The following is a 12,671-nucleotide window of genomic DNA, read 5'->3' as shown; positions in this document are numbered from 1 at the left end:
AAAAGGATTACCTCAATGTGACCAAGTTCAGAAACAATCAAATACTATACTACGTTTTTAATCTCATTTATTCAAAAGGAATTGTTAAATGTTTAAGTACCTTACAGAAAAGAGAAGAATGAAATCTTTTTTTTTTTTCCTCAGGTGAGAAGCAGGGAGTCAGAGAGACAGACTGCCGCATGTGCCCTGATCAGGATATACCTGACAAGCCCACTATGGGGCAGATGTGCTGCCCATCTGAGCCCATTGCTTCGTTGCTTGGCAACTGAGCCATTTTAGTACCTGAGGCAGCCATGGAGCCATCCTCAGCACCCAAGGCCAACTTGCCCCAACTGAGCCATGGCTGTGGGAGGAGAAGAGAGAGATAGAGAGACAGAAGGGAGAGGGGTAGAGAAGCATATAGCTGCTTCTCCTGTGTGCCCTGACCAGGAATCGAACCTGGGACATCCATACCCCGGGCTGATGCTCTACCACTAAGCAAACTGGCCAGGGCCACAAAATGAAGTCTTGAAATTATTTTATAGCATAATATCTTTACATAATTAAGAAATTCAAAACCTTAGTGAAATATTGGAAAGTTCATAAAAGTTATATGGATATTTTAAGGTCACTGAATACCCTTGTTTCAATCCTATAAAACAAAGTAGGACAGAGGAAAGGATTCACTGAACCATCCCTAAATTAAATATTGGAGAAAAATTTTCCCAAAATGACTTGACTCTTAATGCAATGAGACCTAACAAGTTTGACACAGTTACTTAATTTTGTGAGATCATAAAACAAAATTAAGAAGGGTCAATTATGTTGACACTGCCTGCAATAACAAGGAGATAAAAAAAATCTTTTGAAAATCTTTAATTTCTGGCCCTGGCTGGTTGGCTCAGTGGTAGAGCATTAAGTCCGATGTGTGGATATCCTGGGTTTGTGCCCCAGTCAGGGCACATAGAAGAAGCGCCCATGTGCTTCTTCACCCTTCCCCCTCTTGCTTCTCTCTCTCTCTCTCTCTCTTTCTCTCTCTCTCTCTCTCTCTCCCCCTCCTACAGGCATGGCTCAACTGAAGCAAGTTAGCTGCGGTCGCTGAGGATGGCTCCATGGCCTCTGCCTCAGGCACTAAGAAGAGCTCAGTTGCTGAGCAAGAGATCAATGCCCCAGAGGGGCTTGCCAGGTTGGGGCGCATGTGGGAGTCTGTCTCTCTGCCTCCCCTCCTCTCACTGAATAAAGAATTTTTTAAAAAAAGAAAGAAAAGAAAATCTTTAATTTCTAAGATTTCCATACCTCAGTGTCTTCATATATAAAATGGGAACAAACAGTACCTAAAGATGTGTCAGAACTACATACATTAATAGAGAATTTTGAACCACTAGTGATAAGCACTCAACTAGCTATTTTTCTCCCAAAATTATTTAATATTTATATGTGCACTTCAATAGTACAAGCTCAATACAGACCAAATTACTAATCAAGATTAGTAAAGCTAGATTTGCAATATTTTTTCTATTAAAGTATACTTTTTTCATCATTAATATCAATATATTGCCAATTGCCATCTCTAGTACCCAATATGCAGAACAAGAGTCTTCTTCATAAAATCTTTTCCAAGTAATCCTTTGATAGCTGGTACATAAATATAGGGTCTGTGTTGGAACACACTTTACATAAAATCCCTCAGGAACACTTTCTGGGCTTAAAAAGAGCTGAAAAATTCTCAAGAGAAGGAAGTGAGACTGCTTCATTTAATAAAAGATAAGATACCAAATGAGCATGATGATAACTTTCTAAATAGTGCATGAAGGGCTGCCATACGGAGGGAAGAACAACAAAACCAAAGGCTGAACTTACAACAGACCAACCTCTGGAGTTAGAATGAGGAGTGCTGGGTACGTCTGGCAAAAGCTGGATGGCCATCTGTAAGGGCTGATTTCAATGAATGAAGTAATCTCTCCCACAACAGAGGGAGGCTACAGCAGAGTCAATTCTTGGTTAAAGGCAGCAATACAAACTATGCTTATGCTTACTAGATTCTATATCAAGTTAAAATTATTGAATTTTAATCCTATTTTCTTTATAAGCAAATGTTAGAGATTTACTAGCTCAAATGGTCATCAGTTATATGGCTCATAAGAGTATTTTAATTTGTTCATTTACTTTTTCAACAAACATGGCATTAAGAATTTGACTGTGCTAGAACCTTAGGAATAAACAATAAGCAAAACCAGCTTGGAGTCAGGGAGGGCGGGAAGACAGGCATTATCAAAGAATAGTACTATGAAGGAGAAGTCCATGAACATGAGAACTTACAATCTGGACAGGAAAGTTTTGATGAAGAAGTAGTGCTTACAGATGTGAACATCAAGAAGCTGCCTAAGGAAGGAATGAAAAAACAGAGGGAACTGAATGTGCAAAGTTCTCAAGGAAGGGGAGGGGAGGGATGAAGAGAATGCAGTAAGTAGTAAAAAGCCAGCATTTATTCACATACTTATTCAGTTCTCTCCAACACATAATCAATGCTTATTACATATCAGACACTCTTCTTGGTACTAAGGTCACAGAAGTGAAAAAATAGGTAAGAACTCCAGCTTACAGGAAACAAAAGACTATATAAATCAAATGTTATATAATAAATGTTCTAGAAAACAAGAAAAGAAGGCTAAGTAGGGAAGGAATTGTTTCATTTTATATAGCGGGGGCCAGCGAAGACCTCTCCATTAACCCTTTTAGTGAGTTCTTTTCATGCTCTCTGACCCTGGGAGTGTTTTTTTCAAAAAATGAAAGTAGTTCCAGTTCCAGTTTTATTAACTTAAAATCATGTTTGTTTGATAACCAATTTATGGAAACAAGAAGAACCCCTTTTTTTTTTTTTTTTTCAGAGAGAGGGATAGACAGGGACAGACAGACAGGAACGAAGAGAGATGAGAAGCATCAATCATTAGTTTTTCGTTGCACGTTCCAACACCTTAGTTGTTCATTGATAGCTTTCTCATATGTGCCTTGACTGCGGGCCTTCAGCAGACCAAGTAACCCCCTGATGGAGCCAGTGAGTGACCTTGGGTTCAAGCTGGTGGGCTTTTGCTCAAACCAGATGAGCCCGCGTTCAAGCTGGCGACCTCAGGGTCTTGAACCTGGGTCCTTCCACATCCCAGTCTGATGCTCTATCCACTGCGCCACCACCTGGTCAGGCCATTTGCCCTTTTTTTATGTTGCCTTACACATGTACGACCTTACTCTGGATGGTCAGGAGGCACGAGGACATATATGAATGTTCATACTACTCAAACAGTTAAGGAAGAATTTGGGCACAGAAACCTGAAAGAAGCCAAGGAACTAACTATTATTCAACATCTATGTAGAGGTGTCCAGACATAAATAGTCATAAACAAAGAAATGGTATTAAAGCTCAGAATAAACATACACTGGTAAAGATGTAGAGAAATTTAAATTCTTGTACTGTTGGTGGGGAGGTAAAATAATGCAGCCACTCTAGAATACAGTTTGATGGTTCCTCAAAAAGCTAAACAGAATAATCATATGACCTAGCAATTCTACTAGGTATATACCCAATATAATTAAAAACAGAGCTCAGCTATTTGTATGCCTATGTGCACTGCAGTATTATTTGTAAGAGTCAAAAGGTGGAAACAACTCAAATGTCCATCCAGATAAATGGATAAACAAAATGTAGTCTATACATACAATGGATTATTACTCAGCCATAAAAAGAAAAGTTCTGATACATAGGCAACATGAATGAACCTTAAAAACATGCTAAGTGAAATAAGCCAGACACAAAAGGACAAACATTGTATGATTTGACCTATATAAAATACCTAGAATAGGTAAATTCAAAGAGGAAGAAAGTAGACTAATGGTAACCAGGGCCCAGAAATAAGGGAGAAATGGGAAGTTATTGCTTAATGAGTACAGGCTTTCGGTTTGGGATAATGAAAAAGTGTTGGAAATAGATAGCTGCAATGGTTACAAAATACTATGAATGTAATTAATGCTGATAAATTGTATACTTAAAAATGGTTGAAATGGCCCTGGCCGGTTGGCTCAGTGGTAGAGTGTTGGCCTGGCGTGCAGGAGTCCCGGGTTCAATTCCCAGCCAGGGCACACAGGAGAAGCACCATCTGCTTCTCCACCCCTCCCCCTCTCCTTCCTCTCTGTCTCTCTCTTCCCCCCTCCTGCAGCCAAGGCTCCATTGGAGCAAAGTTTGCCCGGGTGCTGAGGATGGGTCTGTGACCTCTGCCTCAGGCACTAGAATGGCTCTGGTTGCAACAGAGCGACGCCCCAGATGGGCAGAGCATTGCCCCCTGGTGGGCGTGCCGGGTGGATCCTGGTTGGGCACATGGGGAGTCTGTCTGACTGCCTCCCCATTTCCAACTTCAGAAAAATACGAAAAAAAATGGTTGAAATGGAAAATGTTATATATTTCATCACAATAAAAATTGCTTCACATTTTTGCTCAGCAAGAGAAACTGATAACAAAATAAACAGACAGCCAACTAAATGGGAAATGATATTTTCAAACAGCAGCTCAGATAAGGGCCTAATACCCAAAATTTACAAAGAACTCATAAAACTCAACAACAAACAAACAAACAATCCAATAAAAAAATGGGAAAAGGACATGAACAGACACTTTTCCCAGGAAGAAATACAAATGGCCAACAGATATATGAAAAGATGCTCAGCTTCATTAGTTATTAGAGAAATGCAAATCAAAACTACAATGAGATACCACCTCACCCCTGTTAGATTAGCTATTATCAACAAGACGGGTAATAGTAAATGTTGGAGAGGTTGCGGAGAAAAGGGAACTCTCATCCACTGTTGGTGGGACTGTAAAGTAGTACAACCATTATGGAGGAAAGTATGGTGGTTCCTCAAAAAACTGCAAATAGAACTACCTTATGACCCAGCAATCCCTCTACTGGGTATATACCCCAAAACCTCAGAAACATTGATATGTAAAGACACATGTAGCCCCATGTTCATTGCAGCACTGTTCACAGTGGCCAAGACATGGAAACAACCAAAAAGCCCTTCAATAGAAGACTGGATAAAGAAGATGTGGCACATATATACTATGGAATACTACCCAGCCATAAGAAATGATGACATCAGATCATTTACAGCAAAATGGTGGGATCTTGATAACATTATACGGAGTGAAATAAGTAAATCAGAAAAAAACAAGAACTACATGATTCCATACATTGGTGGAACATAAAAACGAGACTAAGAGACATGGACAAGAGTGTGGTGGTTACCAGGGGTGGGGGGAGGGAGGACATTGGAGGGAGGGAGGGAGAGAGTTAGGGGGAGGGGGAGGAGCACAGAGAACTAGATAGAGGGTGACGGAGGACAATCTGACTATGGGCGAGGGGTATGCAACATAATTTAATGACAAGATAACCTAGACATGTTTCTTTGAATATATGTACCCTGATTTATTAATGTCATCCCATTAACATGAATAAAAATTCATTAAAAAAAAGTGTTAAAAAAAATTGCTTCACAAAAAGAACGAAAAAAAAGTGATGTTACCACCCCTTCTAATCTAAAGAACTGGACTGTGACATTTACAAATTAACCAAATGAATCTAGTTCCTTACTCAAGCATAGATTAATACAAATATGTCCAAATCGGTGTCACCATTATGCAAGCAACAAACAGTAGGTTTGATCAACTCCCTACAGATAAAACTTGTAATGCAGAATTCACACATCACAGTCACTATGACATCCTCAAATATCTAAAAACCTAAAGGTGAGGGGTTGTCCTTTATGCATTCCTAGATCCGAGCAGAAAAGCAGAGGTTAAAGCTGTTCTTCAAAATGAAAGCACAATATGAAACAGCGGTTTCTATAAAAGTCTTGATATTTTCTCCCCTCAATCTATTCCTTCCAACTTAGTATTTTAAATCTATCCCCTCAATCTCAGTTTTTGCCCCACATATCACAACCTTCTTCCTCTCCCAAAGTAGATCTTTTCATTTCCCATGCTTACCTAATAAATTCACACTTACCAGAATACTAAGTACTTTTTTTCTTTTTTTCTTTTTTGCAAGAAAGAGAGAGGGACAGATAGAGACAGACAGACAAGAAGGGAGAGATGAGAAGCATCATTTCTTTGTTGCGGCACCTTAGTTGTTCATTGATTGCTTTCTCATATGTTCCTTGGGGGTCTACAGCCAAGCCAGTGATCCCATGCTCAAGCAAGCAGCAACCTTGGGCTCAAGCCAGCAATCTTAGGCTTTAGGCCAGTGACCTCCGGGCTCAAGCCAGCAACCATGGGGTCACATCTATGATCCCACATTCAAGCCAGTGACCCCGCGCTCAAGCTGGTGAACCAACCCATGCTCCAGCCGGATGGGCCCACGCTCAAAACAGTGACCTCAGGGTTTCAAACCTGGGTCCTCTAAGTCCCAGTCCAATGCTCTATTCACTGTACCACTGCCCAGTCAGGCAGTACTTTCTTATAAAAAAAAAAAAAAAGGTAAAAACAATAAAGACTATGACAACTACAATCCCACCAACCTTCCTCTCTACCTATCTAGTTCATCATACGCTCAATAATGTTTTACATGTTGGTAACTGGACCTTTTTTCTGAGCCATGCAATCAATGTAACTCTGGTATTAATGTTGGCAGACCTATGCCACCCTTTGGGCAATTTCTCTACCCCGCTTACAGAATTCTTGGTTCTTCCCTCTTTCTTTGCAAATATATTTCATCTGTTATCCTATTATAACACACAGAAGAATGAATCACTGATCCTATTCAACTTTACCTATATTTGCCATATTATCTCCAACTTGGGGAAGAAAACTCTACTTTAAGAATAAAGTCCTTCTTGAAGTACTTTATAAGGCAAATTTGTACTTCTTACCACAACTATGCAATTTTTTAAAAAGTCAATCATACATTCTCTTGCAAATTCCATTTAACTGATCCCAAGTTTCAGATTTTTTTAAAATGTCCAGACCAAGTAAAAGCAGAAGTGTTTCATTTTAATTCTCAGCACACAGTACTCTTTAAGATTCAGAAATAGACTCTGACATTTAATCCCAACTGCTAGCTGTTGAATACAATTGTAAACCATCTGTCATCCAATTGAAACAAAAGTCTTACATAAAACAAAAAAGCCAATCCAAACAGGCTCACATTTATAACCTGCTGTTAAAAAAATAAAATAAAATAAAAAAGCCCTTTTACTCAATGGTTAGGTTTATTTTGAAGAATCTACTACTCAATACTTTTGTTTCTGCTAGCCAATGACCTAAGCTGTCTACAAGGACACAATCAGGGAAATGAATTTCTGATCAGTATACACTAAAAAAAGCCATGTTTAGAAAATTCACCCCCCACCCAAGGCAAGAAAACCCCACTTTCGTATATGGACAGTAAAAACAAAGAGAACTGAGGGGTCAAGTTACACAGAAAGCTAAGACATCAGAGATTCAGTCTGCCACTCCAATAGTTAGACAACTTGAATTCTGCCTACATTGGTACCAGTTGTTTCTCTACTACACCAACAGAAACTGGTAACAAATAAATAAAAAATAAATAAAAATCTAAGCTTTCTTAAACAAAAGCATTCTGAGCCTGCCCCCTCCAAGGAAATCACTGTTCCTACTTCACCTTAAACACTAACACCCCATGAGTATCTCTAAAAGTAATGTTACCTAATAGGAGACCGTAAGACTTCTATTAGCTCTACTTAATTTGGCATGTATGCGTTACATGTCCTAATAATACTGCCCTTCCTGTAAAAGGATGATTTATCCTCTATTACTAGTAAGATATATTCGTTTAAGTGGCTAACTAAATAAAAAGTCCAAAACCGCACCGCGGTCATTCGCCTATGTGGGAAAAGAAGACTACCTCTTAGTCTCACTGCCTTCAAGCTGGCAGCAAGCACATCTCCACAGAAGAGGCAGCAAGTCCAGCCTCTCATACTCCATACTCTACAAAGCTTTCAGGCCTTGAGTCTTTTTGTAACATCTCCCCCTACAATTCTGAACTAACCACTCACCCCTAGTACCTCTATCACAGCTCCTCAAACATGTTTTCTCTCTACAAGAACTGTGGGTCACACAAACCAGTGTTGCCCATGCCTGGCACACCCTTGGCTCTCAAAAACTATTCAAGGGATAAAAAATAAGTTAATAGACTTCTCCCTTAACTGTATCAACTAACATTACATCTCTAAACAATAACTGTACATTCCTATAATTAAGAATTAATTAATACCAATAAATTCATATTTAAACCTTTTCTTTCCTGCTCGACAGTGAGGGGGTAGGGAACCTCTTCACATCCAAAGTAACTAAAGAGGCCAAAGGAGGTCAGGGATCCAACTGTTTTCACTTAAACGCTAATGCTCTATTTTTCCACCTTACAAATAACCGCAGAATACCTGGATAGTTCTATACTTGTTTATGAATAATTGGACTTCTTTCTATTAAAATCCAAGTTCCCATGCTAAAAACATGCCCTGGAGAAGAAAGGTAAAGGTAAAAGGGCAATCAAAAGTCTCTTAGTCAGGCAAGCTCCTCATTCCTGGGCACTTATTTGTGTAACAAGCAATTTATATAACTTCATCATTAACTCATGTACATTTTTAATTCCTTGCTTCAACCTCTAACTGTTTTAAGATATAACTAAAGACACCACAAAATAATACTACTGAACCAAAGTGGCCAAAAGTAAATTGGCATGAATCAGTAGTTTGAATGAATTATTACTTGTTAACTATATGGTTTTAACCCTAAAGTATAAAGAACAATAATTTCTAACTATGAAACTTTCACAAGACCCTTTCATTTTGAAAAATGAATTATCTGCCTTAAAGGTTCTCCACGAAATACAATGTCTTCATAATTCTAAAGCTTTGACATAAAAAAAAAGTCAGCACACTAGTAGTTTATAAATGTACAGAAACATACTGCTCACAAAAACTAGGGGATAATTTATAGCTTCATAGTCATTTTGAAATATCCCCTAATTTTTGTGAGCAGTATAATAGGAAAAGAACTAGTAGTAGTAAGAGGAAGATGTTTACACTTTTAATGTGTTAAATGCGAGTGGTGAGGCTGACTGCTTTATTTGTATTACTTCATTCAATCTTTGAAAGGGCATTATTATTTCCCTGTTTTATAGATAAGGAAACTAAAGGCTGAAGAGGTAATCTGCCCAGGGTAAAAAGAAACCAACAAAATTAGTAAATGGTAAAAGCCAGGTACTGAACCAATGTCTAAGTCTAAACTGGAGTAGGAAACACCAGGACTCTGTCTTCCAACTTGGACAGCAACTGCACTGGCAGAATCTCTCTAATTTAACTATTTTGGATCTCTGAAGACTATTAAAGGCTTGCAACTTGCAAGAGAAGGCTTAGATGGTAAATTGCAATTAATTTCAGTCAACTTTATTTCTTAGCACAAGAGCAGCTACTATCCTTCCACCTTTACACACACACAAGCCCGCAAACGTGTTCCCCTACCCCTCACCCATGGCAGGCAGCTATGTACATGTTCCCGGAACAGCTTACACACAGTTTATGAGAACCAGGGGTGGCAGGCAAAAAGCACCCTGTCCTTCAAATAGGTGGGCCCCTCACTGCTGCTTGTATTTACGGAAGTACATACAAAAAACAAGGGCATCCATTGTTGTTGCACCTCCCGCACTGTTGCAAACCCTCCCCCTCCAGCACCAGAAGAAGGGCTTCCAGGGAATTTAAAGGGCCAACAACCATTTTTACCCCCTATTCATTTTACTCTTTTCCCCTTTTGAGGGTCAGACACTAAAGACCAGAACATTCAAAAACAACCACACGTATAGAGAAAGTAAAAATTCTCTGTGCATGCCCAAAGAATTACAGGAGCTCAGAAACAATCTCTGAAGACTTTAAGCTGATGATGCCCTGCACAGAAATAGCCTACAACAATAGATTTAAAAAAATATATGGGAAGTCCCAAGGAAGGGGTAGAATCTGATTTCCAGAATTACTACTTTATTAGATTCAAATGTCCAGTTTTCAACAATAGTAAAAAAGAAAATCACAAGGCATGCAACAAAGTGGGAAAATATGGCCCACTCAAAGAAAATGTCCCTTAAAAAGACCTGATGGACTTTCCACGCTACCTAGAGAGGGTCTCATACGGCGTTGTTCTCGAGCCTCACGAAAGTTAAAGGGAAACTTCCACAATGTCCAGAGTCCTTGATGTCCCAAAAATGACGGAGAAGGATGTCCTCAAATTCCTTGCAGCAGGAACCCACTTAGGTGGCACCAATCGTGACTTCCAAATGGAACAGTACATCTACAAAAGGACAAGTGATGGTGTCTACAGCATAAATCTGAAGAGAACCTAGGGCAAGCTTCTGCTGGCTGCTCGTGCCATTGTTGCCATAGAAAACGTATCCTCCAGGAACACTAGCCAGCCAGCTGTGCTGTCACTGGCACCACTGCAGTTGCTGGTCACTGCACTGCTGGAACCTTCACTAGCCAGATCCAGGCAGCCTTCCAGGAGCCGACACTTCAGGGGGTTTCTGATCCCAGAGCTGACCACCAGACTCTCACAGAGGTGCTGTACGTTAACCTGCCTACCCCTGCTCTGTGCAACAGACTCTCCTCTGGGCTGTGTGGACACTGCCATCCCTTGCAACAACAAGGGGGCTTACTTGGTGGATCTGATGTGGTCAGTGCTGGCCTGAGAAGTACTTGTCCCTTGCCATATTGCAGTTCACTTTTCACGGTCTCACTGTAGTGCAGATTTTTAAATCGTATATATCTAATTTTGTATCACGGATTTGTCACTATATCACGGGATTTTGTGGTATATAGGTATTTTGATATATTTATTATTTTAATTATTTTTGTGGCAAAATAAGCATTTTCTAGCCTAAAAACTGAAAACAATATAAAATATTAATTAAAACACATTAAAAGAATATTAAATCGAAATAAAATACATAGCGTACAGCAGATGAGTAGACAAAGGTTTGTATCTATGGAAAACACAACTACGGATGCTTCCACTTGAGCTAGTTTGCCCACGTGAGATCGTACAGGACACACTATTGCCTGAAAGATGGGAGGTGGCCACCAGAGCACTGTGTTTACATAAGTTTAATAAGAGTGTAGAAAGTGTTTAAGAGCATAGGATGTGTTTATAACAGTGTGGGAAAGTTTTATAAGAGTGTGAGGAGGGTATATAAAGCCTTAAAATACATACAAATAATAAAATATAAGGTCATCACTTCACAGATTTTCACCTATCACGGGGGGTTCTGGAACCTCACCCCTGCAATGGACGAGGGACCACTGTACTGCGCATGCCTGGCACCATCTCTTATGAATACCCATGGGAGGTCATACTGGATCTCTACTTCTGTAGAGATCCTGAAGAGACTGAAAAGAACAGGCCACTGCTGAAAAGGCTATTACCAAGGAGGAATTTCAGGGTGAATGAACTGCTCCTCCTCCTCAGTTACTGCTCCTCAACGTAAGGCCGCGGACTGGTCTGAAGGCTTGCAGGTACCCTCTGTGCCTGTGCAGCGGTTTCCTGCTGAAAACTGAAGTGCTCAGCCTGCTACTGAAGACTTGTCTGCGGGGCCAACTACTCAGGCCACTGAATGGGTGGGGACAACCACTGAGTGGTCTTAAGCTGTTCTTCCACAACTCTTAACAGAATAGAAATTAGGTTGATGGAAAATAAAGTTTCTTAAAAACAAAGCAAAACAAAAAAAACTCACAACATGACGGTAGATCTACTAGACAAAGACTTTAAAACAACGCCTTAAAGATGCTCAAAGAACTAAAGGAAGATGTGGAGACAGTCAATGTGGGAACCCTAACAGTAAAGACCAGGATGTGAGCTCTGGTTCTTATGAGAACCTGCAAGCAGCACTAGCTCCCCTGTTCTGGGCAGCCTGCCCAGGGCCCTGCATATTCAGGCTAATTTAGCCTTGGTTCCCTGGCACTTCTAGGTCAGGCGCCCAGAAGATTGCCTCTTAGGGCATGGGCTAGCTAACCCAGCAAGTTGACATCATCACATTGATGTAATGGTTGATATGGTACTGGTTCCCTGCTATTGTCCCTAAACCCTGTATCTACCTGCACCAGCACTGCTAAGCAGAGGAAACAGGAGATTGGAGACATAAGAATTCAGGAGACTTGAGACTTAAATACTGAGAATGGGGTGGGAGGTGGGGGCATCAGAAGCAGAAGTAACAGCAGCAGCAACAGGAGCAGCAGAAACAGCAGAGATGAAGCAGCAATAAAGCATTAGAAAATGTACCACTCTGCCTTCGACTCCTTGTGCTTTTCTTCACCTTGAGGATCTCACCATCTAAATCAGGGGTCCCCAAACTATAGTCCACGGGCCGCATATGGCCCCGAGGCCATTTATCCAGCCTCAGCCACACTTCCGGAAGGGGCACCTCTTTCATTGGTGGTCAGTGAGAACATAGTTCCCATTGAAATACTGGTCAGTTTGTTGATTTAAATTTACTTGTTCTTTATTTTAAATATTGTATTTGTTCCCGTTTTGTATTTTTACTTTAAAATAAGATATGTGCAGTGTGCATAGGGATTTGTTCATAGTTTTATAGTCCAGCCCTCCAATGGTCTGAGAGACAGTGAACTGGCCCCCTGAGGAAAAAGTTTGG

The 12,671-nt window shown here is 40.2% G+C and overlaps 1 protein-coding gene and 1 pseudogene across 6 annotated transcripts in view; one reads left to right on the top strand and one right to left on the bottom strand.

The window, feature by feature from the left end:
• The window catches only part of ATP2C1 (ATPase secretory pathway Ca2+ transporting 1), a 158,367-nt gene that overhangs the window by 92,943 nt on the left and 52,753 nt on the right, over nucleotides 1-12,671 (bottom strand). The gene's annotated exons all lie outside the window — the stretch shown is intronic.
• LOC136314358 (small ribosomal subunit protein uS2-like) lies at nucleotides 10,209-11,667 on the top strand (annotated as a pseudogene).

This window comes from Saccopteryx bilineata, chromosome 10, assembly GCF_036850765.1.
Source record: "Saccopteryx bilineata isolate mSacBil1 chromosome 10, mSacBil1_pri_phased_curated, whole genome shotgun sequence".
Lineage (NCBI taxonomy): Eukaryota > Metazoa > Chordata > Mammalia > Chiroptera > Emballonuridae > Saccopteryx > Saccopteryx bilineata.
This window is presented reverse-complemented; position numbering and strand designations above follow the sequence as displayed.